The following is a 15,753-nucleotide window of genomic DNA, read 5'->3' as shown; positions in this document are numbered from 1 at the left end:
TCAAACTCTCTGTGTGTTTGTTTCCTTGCGGACGAGAAAAGGGGGAGCGCACATTTCCGAGAAGGCGTGTCCTTTTCAAAAATGCAAGAGGCGTTGCTTTGTTGCCGGCCGTTTTCGCCGGTGTGTTAAACACACTTTAGAAAGGAGTGTCCCCAGACTATCAGAAGGCGGAGATCTCTGATTGTCTGGTGGCGAGACTAATCAGAGCCTGACCAATGCTAACTATAGAGCTTCAAGGCGAGGCAGAACTTCTAGACCTTGGAAAGACCTTCAAGAACAACATCATGACCTGCAGCTTTTTCTTCTCTTGGAGTATTAATGTTGTTGTGAACAGTTTCATTTGTTTGATTTAATTTAAAATCATGCAAAGACACAAATCATAAAAAACATTCCTCAGAAGAATTTCCTGAAAGTTCCTGTCTTTTATAGATAATTCATCGACATTTATGATTACCCCTTCTAAAATAAACCACTAAAAACTCACCCTTTCCCTTAACCAAAAAAAAAAAAAAAACACTGAACAAAGTAGTTTCATGATAAAAATCTGTGTTTCTCCAATACTGTTCCAGTCGTTGCAAATGGGCTGCTAGCCTATCACCTGCTAATACGTGCTAACGTTTTTTCTATAATAACTTAAGATCCAGACGTTCAGGAGGTTTTTACCAGGAGCCAAATTATGCGTAGGGGTCTCTTCTGCTCCAAAACAAACAGACTAGGTAATTCAAACCAGTAAAAACACTGAATAAAGCAGTTTCATGACAAAAATCAGTGTTTCTCCAACACCATTCTGCACAGCAGGAGCTGGAGCTGACCTGCCGCTAACGTTTGCTCAGGTTGTTTCTTTGATAACTTCAGATGCATATGACAAAAACATCAAAGAAATATTAATTTAATTTAATTGTTTTTATAGTTTATTTCATATGAGCTTATAATTTTGTATTGATTGCTACTGACTATACGCACACACACACACACACACACACACACACACACACAAAATGAAGATGGGTTTTGCCTTTTCAATAATACATACATAGCTACTTAACATAAGTTCTTTATAAACTGCTGTATTTCTGAGGTGGCAATTTGAATCTCTTGCAAGAGGGCAAGCTCTCCACCCAACACAATATTGGCCCCCCCACGCTGTGGGCCACAGTGCATCAGCACTGTCTGCATTGTCTATATTTATGCCCTTGATATGACGCCACTGACAGGTGACAGCTACCAAATGACATGGAGCTTGTCCTTGATTAAAATGACAAATTTCTCTGGGTTTGAACATTATTGAAACCGTTTGGGATAATGTAAGCACAAAACTCAAAAAAACAAACAAACATTGGTTGAGTTGTTTTAGGACTCTTTAAAGAAAGGTTATATTTTATAACTTCAGCATGTTACAAGAACAGTTGGTGAAATTATTTTTTCTATTCATTATCTTATAAAAGGTAGTTTAAATGTTCAATTCTATCATTTTGTCTTGACCATCCGTGCTCTTCTCATCCATTCGTCAATCCCAAATGAGACAGCTAACACTGCACCACTAGGTGGCTCAAAATGACAGTATATTGACTTTGATGTAAGCCATGTTCTATGAGTCTCAGACATTGATATAAGTACATTTTGTAATTTTATGCAAATATTAAAACATACAGAAATTGATACACACTGACCAAGTGTAGACTGCAGGGGGATCCAAGGGAAATAATTACTAAATAAATTGTAGCCTACATGCTGTTCATTTGCTGAGTCACTCAATATTTCAGTTAGGACTGGGCAATATTACTTAAACTCAATATCACGATTAATTGAAGCTTTTACCTCGATTACAATTAATGAATTATTATTTTATTACTTAAAAAAAATCTTTTGGGGGTTAAATATGCCCGACTATTATTCTTGATCCTTTGCATTTTGTTTGGCATTTGTAAAGGCCTGTGACAGCAACAGTTGCTTTGTGGAAGCACTAGTTGTAGGGCGCCTGTCAGTCTCCCTCTTGTTTGTCCCCCTTCTATTAAATATGAAAGGAGGCTGAAAATCATAGAACATGTCTGTTCTGATGATACAAGTCAGTGGTCCTGAAATGTGTGTTTCTCTTCTATAATACACATTCAGTATCTCGGAGGTGACGAACCGGGATCTGACACAACACAGGAGGGAGAAGCAGGTCCGTGGAGCTGTGCGCCGGACGAAAAAATAAGCGCCGTAATACCGAATGCACGCCGCTACGGTGTCGGTTTGGGTTGTGAGCGCGCATGACGCACGTCTACATTGAAAGTAAAGCCTGATTTATGGTCCTGCGTTAACACTCGCAGGAGGTGCGCCGTAGCCCCCGGTGTAGCCTGACGTGCACCTCCCAAAAAATGTAACTACACGTCGAGGTGACGCAGACCCAGCGCAGACCAAGAGGGCTGTGATTGGTTTGCTTGGTAGCAATGCATTTCCGGTTCGGTATTTCCAGACTGCACCATCCCCAACATCTTTAAACATCTTCTGTTGCGATGTAGATGTTGCAGTATTAACATACTTTATTCGACATCCAACAACTCCAACTCCAGCAAGATTCTCTCTCTCTCGGTCGCCATTGTTCACTGTGACCGGAAAAGCCGGAAGCTAAACAAAGAATCAACTAGAGATGACGATAACCATTCAGGAAAGGAACGCAGCCCCCTACCGATCTGGCGGTGAATTGCACCGCGACGAAATGGAGTGACGGAGAAATTCGAAGGGTTCACGACGGCGTCACGGCAACGACGTAGGTACCTCGTTGATTTAACGCAGGACCATAAATCAGGCTTAATGGGTTTGTGCGCGCAAAAGACGCTACATCTGGATGCCCCCCATGCACACACAAACACTTTAAACCAAGGCAGCGGCCAAAAATACCTAGGCGGCCCGCCTTTGTCTTAGATTGGCAGGGAAAACCCTGTGTTTGAGTACAAGCTGCTCGAGTTGATTTGTTGGCTCGGTGTTTGTGCTCGACTCCTCCATGTAGGCAGTGTCAGTCTCACTTTGAGTGAATGTTGACTAGATGGAGGAGGTGGAGTCACGTGGCTTACACAGCGTAGGGGTTTTTTTTGTTGTTTTTTTTTCTCAAGGGGACAGCACGGGGAAAGTGCTGAAATCACCATTCCTGAAATCACCAACATGAGTAAGATTACGTCAGTTAGAGGGTCTTCAGTACATAAAACTTAAACTGAGGGGTGCAGAAAATGATGGTAAAAGTGGGTGGGTCCAATATTATTAGACCTAAAAAAGTGAGTGGGACTTACACTGGCTCCAATGCATAACAAAAGGATTGAGCCTTTTATTATGTTGAGTCATACGTACATACTACACTCAAGTGTTATTTGAAAAGAGAGTAGACATACTGATAATTACCAAGTTAAAGCACTACTATTTGTAGGATTGTCATTGCGTTATCCTAGATGCAAATATCCCTACAAAAAGGGACGCGCTCAGAAATGTATGGGTGAAAACTCACCAAACTTTGCACAAAGGTCCAGTCTCATGCCAGATATCCTCAGCTGTAAACTCAAGCCAATAGTCCTGATGGTGGCACTACAGCAAGCGTCTAAAGTTCAAAACTTTGAAAATTCATAACAAATCAACCATACATGCTACAACTTCACAACTTTCATCAAACTGTAGCCCCAATACGGAAGAAACTTTTGTACATTTAAACCTATTAAAAATTATGAAGTTCATCACTCTGTTTTTTTTTCTTTCAAAAACTGTAAAACTTCTTAAAAGTATCTCCTCCCACAATTTTTGCTCAATTGACACCAAACTTGCTACAGAGCATCTTCAGACTGTCCTACAAAAACTACGTTTCTCAGATTTTTGATTTATCAAAAATTGAGCCTACAGTGCATCAAAATGTTTGACTGTAAACGGTACTGTAAACATATACATGCAAATTCTTGCTAAATAAATCTTCAATGTTCATGAAAAAAATGACAAAATTCTAGAGTCATGGTAGATGATGTGTGGCAAATTTCAGAATTTTATCTCAAAAACTGAATTTTTGACAGCATTTTGAATTTTGCTCTAATGTGAACAATTGGAGTCAATGTAAAAATGGCAATTTTAAACATCAGTTTTTCACTTATGGAGCAAATCAATCATTGTTACAAACAAATTACCAACATCTCCATGCTGTCTAGATGCAATATGTGTATTTTCAGATTTTTGTTTCGATAACTGAATTTTTTACAGTGGTTTGAAATCTGCTTTTCCATGCATGGACGGCTGCTAAACCTGCACGTCTGGCTTAGTCAATTTGTGAAGCTACACATGAATTGTCAATGACTAATTAGCTCAGTGAGATAGAAATTGATCCCTAGTCTCAGAGGTTGTGAGTTCAAGCCTCAGCTGATGCAAAAGGCAGATTGTGTTGCTAAATTCCTAAATGTCTTCCAATTCTTCTGCTTGTTGCTCAGAATTGCCTAAAAATGGCCGGACCCGACCCATCGCTGCGCAGCAGCTATAATTCCTACTGGATTTTGGATTACTGCCAAACATAAGCTCTATGGCAAACAAATGTTTGAAGTACACATTTTGTTCAGCAAGATAATCATGAACACCACTTTCATGATTCTGAAGCGTAAATGCAATCGCCAGAAGTTACATTAGGCTATAAATGAATGACACCACAGTCGCATGACTAACATCGCTACTACAACAGGGCTGTAAAGTCATGTTCAGCGTGATGACGTTCTGTAGTCTCATTTAGCCACTTGTTAGCAACCGCCTTTTTCAAGACACATAAAAGCTTCAAAATTCACAGTAGGGTATTTACTGACATATTTTATGTGGTAGAACAAAACGCAGAAGTCTCTTTAACTAGTGTTAACCGAAGACCTTATTTCAGGCATTTAATCAAAACCCAGACCTCTTGCACTCTTGTAGCAAAAACGCCTAAAATGACATACCCAAATTAAAATGACTGTAGCTTCTGAACCGCTCTGACTACATGCATGCATGAGGTCTTGCCAGAAAGAAAACTCCCTGAAGTTTCTTGTGAAAGTCAGGAACACTCTAGGTGATACAGAGACAGAGTAATGGGCCTTTGAAGTCAGTAAAAAATTGAAGATTTTGCCTAAAATAAAATAAAAAATGTTTTTCAATATGAATAACTGTGGCTTCATCTGTGCAGGTAAATGCTACTATGGGCCTGTAGGCACACTATCAATGAACACTTGTTTCAAATTTGAAGAAGACTGCTCAGAGTATGACCATTCTACAGTGTTTTTTCCATGAAAAGATTCAGTCAGAGCTCCAAATGACAAGTCTTGGCTTCAAAACAGTACTATCAGTCATCAAACAACACTCAGCCAGCTTCTAACATTGTACCGTATTGAAATCAGGCGTGATTGTGATAGCTGATGTTGTTTTTGACACAAACACCATAAACATCACCAGAATAAAGCCACATGAAACGTGAAAGTTATGATCCCACTTTCTAGACGGTATATCTCAGCCAAAAATAGTGGTAGGAGTGAGACTCTTACCTTACCTTTTATAAAACAGCTAAGTCCCTGCTTACAGCTCCGCATAAGATCGTGAGTAATCCTTTAACTTTTCCCGTTGAAAAACGGCATGACATGACTTGTCACCGCTCATCGCGATTTTGGACTATGTGTGTTTAGGCTGCTCTTGTGCAAAATACATAATAAATAAAAGAAAAACAATGTTATATTTGAAAAGTTGAGAGCTTTTGGAATCCAGCAATACCAAACACCACATGGTTTAATGAAGTAGTGCGCCTGGGAGATACCATTTAACAGAGGAGGAGGGGAGCGAGGACATCGACGTCCTGGCGGAGTTAGAGAGGTTAAAAAAAACAACAATTGATTTCCAGACGAGGGAACTGGGAGTGCAGAAATGATAACTCATTTCTGGGCTTCGGGACTCATTTCTGGAACACTCTATAGGGATAACAAATTTAAGGTCTAGTGTGTAGGATTTAGTGGCCTCTAGCGGTGATGTTGCAAATTGCAACCAACTAAAACTTCTCCTGTGTACCAAAAATGTGAATAGCGCTATCTAGAGCCAGTGTTTGATTTATCTGTTTTGGGCTACTATTGAAAAACAAGGTGGGCTCTGTGGAAGAGGACCTGCTCTGTATGAAGACATTTACGGCTCATTGTAAAGGAACGAAAGCACACTGATTCTTAGTTCCAGGTGATTATGTACTTATGAGAACATAGTAATGATTTTACTGGCATAGTGGACAGTTTTAAACAACGACTCAAAAAATACCTTTTTAACATAGCCTATAACTAACAGCCATCTGTTTTAATATTCTTAATTGTATGTTTGTATATATGTTTTTTTTTATTACTTGATTAATTACTGATTGATAAATGTACATATTATACTCTTTTCTCCTTGAATGCGTTGTATAATTGTATGGTTTTATTTCTTTGCTTTTTGTCTCTGCCGTCTGAATTGTAAAGCACTTTGTGCTGAATTTTGTGCATAAAAGGTGCTATGTAAATAAAGTTGATTCATTCATTCATTCATATTGTGGGTCCACATCCTCCCTTTGAGCAGTATTACTTAAAGTGTTGCCTGCAGGCCAATGGCAGCCCTTAGAAACATTTGGTGCAGCCCCTGAACACAAAATGCATGCATTATATTCAAATCTTTTGCAGTCCATTTCAAACACCACTAGGAGACTGCATCAAACTGTGCCCCCCTAACAAGCATCTGTCAGGTGAGGAATGACAACTTGTAGCAAGCTACTGGTTGCATTGGCAACTAGCGGCACCTCCCGAGTGACGCTGAAATTTCATTCTGTCAACAATGCTAGTGCTGTTAGCGACTTTTCCTGTGTGGCCCTCAAGCATATGCTGGCTCCCACTGCCTTAGAGGAATAGGTCACTGCAATTCAATACAAAGTTATTCTGATCATCACTACCATTACCCATAATGACAGATTTCTATCTTGATGAGAGTGGTCCTTTCCAGGATGACAGTGCCCCCCTCCACATGGCATGAGTGCTTACTGAATTTTTTGATGAGTAAGTAAATGATGTGAATTATATGCTATGGCCTTCACATTCACCGGATCTCAACCCAACTGAACACCTATGAGAGATTCTGGAGCAACGAATCAGAGAGTGCTCCCCAACTCCACCATCATCAAACACCAAATAAGGAAATCAAGGCAGTAAATATAATATTTATTGGCAGAGTTCTATTTTTATAGTGTACTGCAGTTCTGCTTGTGGTTTGTCCAAGTGGTGTTGCTGTACCCCAGCAGAAGCAAGACGGTGACACCCGCCGTCAGTACAATCAATTTGTAATACATTACTGTCTCTCTATTTCATTACTTTGAAATGTATTTTGAAAAATGGAAAATTAAAATGTAATGTGATGGTAAAGGGCCAATAATTTATGCTGCCTTGCATGTATGTGATGTAGACATGTAAAAAAAAATTGTGGGGTGGGGGATCCTGAGCAGATTTGGATTTTGAAAGACTGCTGTTCATCTCTCCAATAGATAGATAGAGAATCAATAGCCTTTTTTTACACAATCACGCTATAGGGCCACATTATAGTCCCTTCTTTACACCGCCTTAGCATTTTTATACAGAACCAGATGAAAACAAACATGTCGGCAGCGCTTTATAAACAATAACAATGGCATAACATGGCAACAACAATCCGTTACCATCCCTATTATATGGCAGCTGATCAGGTCCTCTGCTCAGAGGGTAAGGAGCTCCCAGACCTCATTGTTTTCCCAATTTGCAAACATTTTCAACAACTGTTCTTGTTCTTTAAGTTAGCTTTGATATACTAATAACTACTTTTTTAAAAATTCCCACCTTGAAGATGCAGTGTAAAGGGGGCTAAAATCAAGGAGCACTGATGTCCTTCTACGGGGTTGTGGTGGATCAACACCTTACAAAGACCTTACTTTATATTGGTTTTCAATTAAAATGTCATCAGTCCATAAATTGTATAGATAACATACTTTAAGGTATCTGCTTTTTAAGTACTTGGTAAATGCACTTATGGCCCAGTAAGGGTCCATGAGTAACTCTTGAATTATACCAAACATCACAGATTCATACGATCTAGTGGAGTTTTTAAAGGCTCAGATGGAGTTCGAATTGATCCCATTTCCTGTTGTGTTGCTGAGCATCATTCTTCATCAGCAACACATGCACGTTGTGTCCCAGGGTCAGCTTTCTCCTGCAACCTCCGGTTCCTGGTAATATGATGCCTCAACAACTCCTCACATGTCAAAAAGGAACTACAGTAAAACAGTACACTTCCCTCAGTAGCACCGTGCCCCGAAGGGGAATCTTCTTTGAGCTCAATCTGCATTTCGTAAGTAACAGGTCTCTGCAAACCTGTGGTATGTAGAAAAGTGTAGCAACCCCTCTGTCATTTAAGGGTTAACCAGTTGGCAGGCACAAGCAGTTTTACCACATTTTACTACTACATTTTACTGCATATACTCTACTTCATTTATATATATATTTTTTTAAATCGCTTAATATGTAACATCCCCTGTTTTGATTTAAAAATTTGTATACTTGAAGTGAACTTACAAACCTCTAAACTTAAGTACAACGTGAAAAAGAAGCCCAGCAAGCATTTTTTGGTTTAAAAAACGTCTAATAGCCATCTACATGAAGACCTGACGTCTAGGCTAAATCACGGCTGAATTTGGGCTGTCAGTGAAAATTTGGTAGACATCTAACCATAGCCAAAGTGTAGACGTCATCAATTACACGGCTATGTAGAGACCATGTCCAAAAAATGGAGATAAACATATTTTAATTACTGTTGACTCTCCACACGTGATTGAATATCATACCGCATGCCATCTGCAATGGCGAAAATTAAATTTAATCAATTTCAAAATTAAATCGGCTAGATTTGGGTTACATGTAGCTAGACTAAATCTGAGCTAAATATAGCCAGTACGATTAAATCACGACTATTGCTTGCTGGGAGGCATCCATCCTGAGATGAGACCAGATGCCTTTCTCCCCAGTCATGTCCTCCAGCTTCTCCTGGGGGAACTCAAGGTGTTCCTAGGCCAGATGGGACATGTAATCCTCCCAGCATGTTTTACGTCAGCCCTGAGGTGCTCTCCCACAGGGACATACCCAAAATACCTCCACAGGGTGGCATTCCAGATGCTCAAACCACCTTAACTAACTCCTTTTAATACAAAGAGGCAGTGAATGGATGTTGTTGAAGGCAATAGCACCTGGCAGGGTCTGGCATAGAAAATTATTTTCCATTAGAGCAGCTAGACTTTTGAAGGCCCTTGTGATGAGGCCAAAACAAGACATAGCCACGTCTCTGCCAGGGCCCCCTCCTGGAACCCTGCCTGGGAGAAAAGCTTGTCTGGGGTTAACCCTTAGAGAAAAGGTGGGACTGCCTCAGTACAGGCTCATCAACCTCAAGGAAAGGGATAAGGGTGCAATGCATTACCAGTAGGGCAGTGGGCCTGATGGGATGTACCACAACAGACTGAAATCTGGCTATGGAAAACAGATTGCCAAAGACAGATAAATAATTCCGATATGTATTTAACAAAATAACACAACACATTCCTGTTAACTAGCCTCATCTGCAGCTCTGTAGACCAACTGATGCTCCTCATTTAGACTCCAGTCCTCACTGCACCAGAGCTATCAGTGTTGACTGATTTAGACACAGATAACTGCCTTCCAACGGCCTAGATGATGGTCTCTATCTAGTGTGGTCATGTGACTGTGTTGTATTCTAGCACTGTGCAGGCTGCTCCTGATAAGCTTGATTTAACCTCTGCTGAGGGTTCAAAGGCAGCCGGCCTGCTGGGTTATATAACCAGGAGGAAACATGAGCTGTTCTGCACTGCACGGGCCAGAGGACCTGACCTGCCTGTTTATTATCGTCCTTTATTTTGCTGGCCACGTAGTCACTGTCTGACACTTTTAAAAAAAAAAGAAGGAAAAAAAATCAGAGTAAAGGACAAATTAAAAAATGAATACGATATTGGATGAACCTCTGGCTAAACTGAGGGAGCACAGACATCCTATACCACTGAGTAAAGATATAATCATACATGGATGATTTAATATGTGTGACCCACATTCTGAACTGGTGCAATGCTCCATTTCACCTCTGTGTGTGTCAGTATGGAAGGTTATTCATTTAATGTAACTGGCCTCATCAGCACATTTAGAAAGCATCCATCCTCCAGTGTGGAGCCATGATACTGCATTGTGGCGTCTTCTCGTTTGTCAGTGTTGCCAGGGCAACCTCTGCTTGGAGGCTGCTTCTCTTTCAAGCTCAATTGTTTAGACTAAAACATCCTCCAAAGCCACACACACCATTAACATGAGAGCAGCTCTCAGTGGACACAGTGCGGAGCATATTTGTGATTGTTTCCCCCATAGTGCAGCTCTATCTACAGTGTTTCTGTTGAAACAGAGCCCATGATGCTGCCCATCCCCCTAGTATGTTGCTGCCTGACTGGAGCTGAAATGGCCCAGCTGTGCTCATGCTGTCCCAGCTCAGCTAAGCGTTGTTCCTGTCCCTTCCCCTCCCTCCCATGTTGCACCACCTCCACTGCAGCCCCTGACAGGAGCAAACATAACCTGACAGCCTAAGTGCATCTATATGTGTTGCAATACAGGCAATGGACATGACATGGCAATGCTGTCGATGATGGAAAAAACAACATTAAACAAACATTAAAGACAAGGTGAGAATATATGATGAGCATTAACTCAGTGGAGTGAATGTGGTGAAGTTGATGCTGAATGGAATCTCAATTGGCAGTTTGCAGGAAGGGTTCAAGAGCTGATTGACGTGGATAAGCTGTGATCTAAGCCACTGTGTCATGGTGTGATGTCAGAGCCAGATGAACTCAAACCACGAAGGGCTGATGACACGCACGCACAATATGGTGAATATGGCTCCAGGCCATACTGTAATTAGAATTAGAATTGGAGTTAATCTCTTTTGGATTGATCACCCTGTTAGCACAAATAAACCAGGTAACACAATATTCATTTATATAACCTGGTTTCCTTTGGTGTCCTGAACTTTATGAAAAGGTCTGGTGTAGAGCTGAAAAAATTAGTCCATTAATTAATTGGTCAGTAAACAAAAAATCAATTAGCTATTGCTGCTCTTCTCAGTTTTATATCGTCAGAAATTGTGTAAGTTGGATGAAACGGGCAATCTGAACAGATCACGTTCGGCTCTGGGAAACTAATACGCATTTTTCACTCGTTTGTGACATTTTATAAACCAAACCATTAATTGAGAAAATAGTCATTGAATGCATTGATAATGGAACTAATCCTTAGTTTCAGTCATAAACATGAATGCCTTTGGGTTTTTGTGCCATCACTTGGTAAGACATCATTTTGGGTTCTAAAAAACATTGCATGAGAATTTGTTAGAATTAGTTTTTATATCTACACTGAATAAAAATTAAAATGCAACATTTTTGTTTATGGCTCCCATTTTTCACACATTCAAGTTTAAGATCTGAGGCTTTTTTTAGGCACGCAAAATACTGATTTCTCTCAAATCTTGGTCACAAATCTGTTAAAATTCTTTTTAGTGAGAACCTCTTCTTTTCCATGATAATCCATCCACCACCCAGCCATTAAAGAGCAGTGAGACAACACCTCACAGGCCACAATCAACAACCTGATCAACTCTCTGAGAAGGTGATGTGTCGCACTGCATAAGGCAAAGGGTGTCACAGCAGATACTGACTGATTCTTTGGGGTAAAAAAATACATTTTTGTAGTGCTAATTATGTAAAATCCTAAGATATTGTTGTTTTTTCTCAAGATAGAATTGCGCATTTCAGAGTGTCCTCTTATTGTGACCGTCCCAAAGCACACCAGTGTAGTAAAGATGCTGTTTATTCAGCATCTTGATATGCCACACTTGTCACTTGGTGGATGGCTTGGAAAACTTAAGTGCTCACTAACATGGATTTTAACAAATTTGTAAACAAAATTTGAGAGAAATTATTATTTTGTCTGGATAAAAGTCGTAGACCATTATCTTCAACCAGTGAAAATTTGGGAGCAAATGCAAAAGTCTCCATCTACTATTAAAAAAGTAGAATAAGTGAGAATGAAAATAAGCAGTGGTTTCCTTGGTAGCACAGCCAATTTAATATGGCAGTAATCAGGAATCTTAATGAGGTTAACTGGATTATTAGTTTTGACATTCACATGAATACATTATGAACCAGATTACTTGATAACGGGGTTATCCTTGAGCTAGACTCACAAGTCAGTCTTTAGATGCTTTGCTTAACTAAAGACTGATGTCTTTCTCCCTGATTTTGTGTTTAGATGGGCGGATACAATTTCAGAGTTTAAAAAAACTCCCTACGTTGCAGAACCAATAGTAAATCCGCAGGGCGGTCCTTCGGTGGCTCGCTGAACTCTTGTGCTCGTAAACATAGTCCGACTGCGTTAAAAGTTTTAAACAAAGTCGCTGTAAGTCCTTCATTTCCACAATCTTGTGGACTGAGCAAACGTTTGATAAAACGGAGTTAAATCTCTTGGCATCCATTTTCAAGCTCTCTGTGTGTTTGTTTCCTTGCAGACGAGAAAAGGGGGAGCGCACATTTCCGAGAAGGCGTGTCCTTTTCAAAAATGCAAGAGGCGTTGCTTTGTTGCCGGCCGTTTTCTCTGGTGTGTTAAACACACTTTAGAAAGGAGTGTCCCCAGACTATCAGAAGGCGGAGATCTCTGATTGTCTGGTGGCGATACTATCCTTGAGCATAGAAATATAACTGGTTTGCAGATTTTATCTGAGACATATGGCTTAGCAGAAACCATAGAGTTAACCAAAGTAACTGGTTGAGACTTGCTGACAGCAGTTGAGTAAATAAGGTGTGTGCAAAGGGGGGTGGAAGCTCAGAGTGGAGGGAGGACAGTGGACTGAGAAATTACATCTGAATACTATTGCTTGCTCTGATGAATTCTACTGTGTTGTGGCATGCCAGCGGCAGGCGGTAACATGACTTCATGACTCCACCCTATCTCACACAGCACAGAAGGATGGTATGAGAAAAGTTTTCTTGACTTACAGCTGTTTTAAAATGAAATTTCAGACAGAGCTGAGGTGGTTTAAGAATATGACAGTGACTGGAGTTCAACCCAGATCTCAACCCAACAGAGATCTTGGGTGTGTTGTGTAAGTAGGGCAGCAGCAGCCTGGAGGTGAAAGAAGTGGGGTCATACAGGAAGGTCACCGTTAATCCCAGACATTATGGAAATACAAATTGAAACGCCACAGTTCTGAAATTTAATTTACCAGAACCAAAACATTATTTGTTAAATTAATAGAAACACTTTAAAGAGGACTAATGCTAATGCTCATTTTCAAGTTCATACTTGTATTGATGGTTTCTACTAAAACATGTTAACATGCTTTAATAGTCAAAAAACATGTTGTTTTCCTCATTCTGTCTGTGCTGGAGCATTCTCGGAACCCATCGGCTGTATTCGGCGTCGGACTTCCGGCAGACGGCGATACAGCCTCTGGGGGCAGACCCCTGATTTTTTGGCATTCCGGTTTGATTTGGGCAGGGGAGGCAAATTTCCGTTTCTGACTTCCGTTTATATATAAGTAAATCTGCTGAAATATTGCGATGGATTCAGAGTTTGCAGTGACGCCAATTATGTTCCGCCTTGTTAGTTCACCTCACGGACCGTTTAACCTGGCAACAACTGCAGCCGGCTCAAACGTGATTGGTCAATATCACGCGGACTACAAACAGCCTACAACCGGAAACCAGGGCTCTTCCGCTCTTCTTCCGGAGGCAAGATCTCCGGGGTTTGCCTACAGACTCTACATTCACTGAATGTAGAGTCTGTATATAGAGACTACTGCTGGAGTACCTGTATTCACCCTATGTCTGAGAAGACTCTGTTTTAGCACCTGTCTCTTTAGGCTCCCCCTCCTGAAAAACCCTGGTCTGTTCTGATTGGTCAGTGTTTCGAGTGTCTTCCATATCTCTGCACCGTCATTGCAGCAAGGTAATGCAGGAAAACCTGTTGGAAATGGTATGTTCAGTGTTTTTGCAGCAAGATGGTGGGCATGGCCAAGGAAGGGATGTGGATGGGGTGGGAGCATGCAGAACCTTGCAAAATCACCTGAGTGGAGCTCTGGAGTGCCAAACCATTGCATACAAAGTTTCTCATCCAATCAGTTTACAACATCCTCCCAAGCCCCACCAACTTGAACACCTGGGGCCTGGCAGACTCTCCTGAGTGCAGATTGTGCCAGTGGAGTGGCACTATGGAACACATCCTCAGCTGCTGCCCAAAGGCGTTAGGGGATACCGCTGGTGCCACAATCAAATCCTAAAGTCTTTGGCGGATTCCATCTGTCAAGCGGTTCAGTTCAGCAAGACCCAGGCCAGCCCCAAATAGTCAGTCACCTTCATTAGTGAGGGGCAGAAAGCTAGACATCAGCCTAGCTCTTCAGGAGGACTCCTGGGCCCCGCTCGCGACTGGCAGCTCCAAGTCGACCTAAGAAGGCAGCTTAAGTTCCCTACTAACATTGTAACCACTTTACTCTGCCCAGATTTGGTGTTAACATCAGAGTCTACTAAGAAAGTGGTTCTACTGGAAGGCCAATGAGCGCAAGAGGGCCAAATATGCAGAGCTCATCACCCAGTGCTGGAGCAACGGATGGAAAGCCCGCTGCGAGCCAGTTGAAGTTGGGTGCCGAGGCTTTGCTGGACACTCACTCCAGAGAACTTTGAAGCTTCTTGGCGTAAGAGGACTGCAGTTAAGGAGAGCCACCAAGAACATCCTTGAGGCTGCTGAAAAGGCCTCACGGTGGCTGTGGATCTGTGGGGGGGGATTGGTGGAGCAACGCGCCACTTGTACACGAGTCGGGAACTGATCACCCCCGGCTGGTGTTAATGTTAATTAATGTAATATTCTTCTATGTAACATTATAAATAAAACAAAAAAATACAAAAAAGCAACATAGGTCCCCTTTGAGCAACTACTCAATGATTTGTGTAGGACACTCGTTGACAAGATGAGACGTGATGAAAATGTTAGTGATGGACTATCAGAAATTGAAAGCTGAGAATGGCTGTGCTTGCAATTATCTGGCAAATTTGTGTGTGTCGCCGTGTGTGTCTGACTGTGGATGGTGGAGCTGCTGAATGGATTTGTGGAGTTTGTTAGTTGCAGTGGTGGCTGTTAGCAGCTATGCTTGTTAGCCGCTGAATGGCAGTGGAGCAAGCAGACACCAGCCGCCGGACTTCACAGCTGATGCCCGCAGGACTCCGCTCAGATCTGGAAAGTCCCAAGAGGGTTTATGGGTTGATGCTGTTAGACAGGCAGGTAGGAGGCTCAGTTATCTGTGAGTATAGCTGTGCTGTAAGTAAACAGTCTGAACTCAGATCAGTTTTCTCTGACAAAGATGAGAGTTTAGTTTTAATCACCAACTCTGTGAGACATGAGGTTAAACCTCTAGATTAAAATGTTGGATACATTATTTTTGTGCTTGCAAGAGTAAGAGAAAGTAATCAATTAACTAAACTCCATAACTGCCTTAAAGACATAAAAACTTGGATGAGCACCAATTTCCTGATGTTAAATTCAGACAAAACTGAAGTTATTGTTCTTGGCCCCAAACAACTCAGAGACTCTTTATCTGATGACATAGTTTCTCTAGATGGCATTGCTCTGGCCTCTAGCACTACCGTAAGAAACCTCGGAGTAATATTTGATC

General features: G+C 41.3%; 2 protein-coding genes across 2 annotated transcripts in view; both read right to left on the bottom strand.

Moving 5' to 3' along the window:
- Window positions 1-15,753, bottom strand: part of si:ch211-158d24.2 (multiple epidermal growth factor-like domains protein 9) — a 61,414-nt gene that overhangs the window by 8,234 nt on the left and 37,427 nt on the right. The window lies entirely within an intron of this gene.
- Window positions 15,545-15,753, bottom strand: part of LOC126393944 (coiled-coil domain-containing protein 106-like) — a 613,357-nt gene continuing 613,148 nt past the window's right edge. Inside the window, exon 5 of the mRNA XM_050050401.1 lies at window positions 15,545-15,734. The gene's annotated coding sequence lies outside the window, so the exon portion shown is untranslated. The remainder of the gene's footprint in view (window positions 15,735-15,753) is intronic.

Source organism: Epinephelus moara, chromosome 8 (genome assembly GCF_006386435.1).
Source record: "Epinephelus moara isolate mb chromosome 8, YSFRI_EMoa_1.0, whole genome shotgun sequence".
Taxonomy (NCBI): domain Eukaryota; kingdom Metazoa; phylum Chordata; class Actinopteri; order Perciformes; family Serranidae; genus Epinephelus; species Epinephelus moara.
Note: the sequence above shows the minus strand (reverse complement) of the source record. Positions and strands in the feature narration are given on the sequence as shown.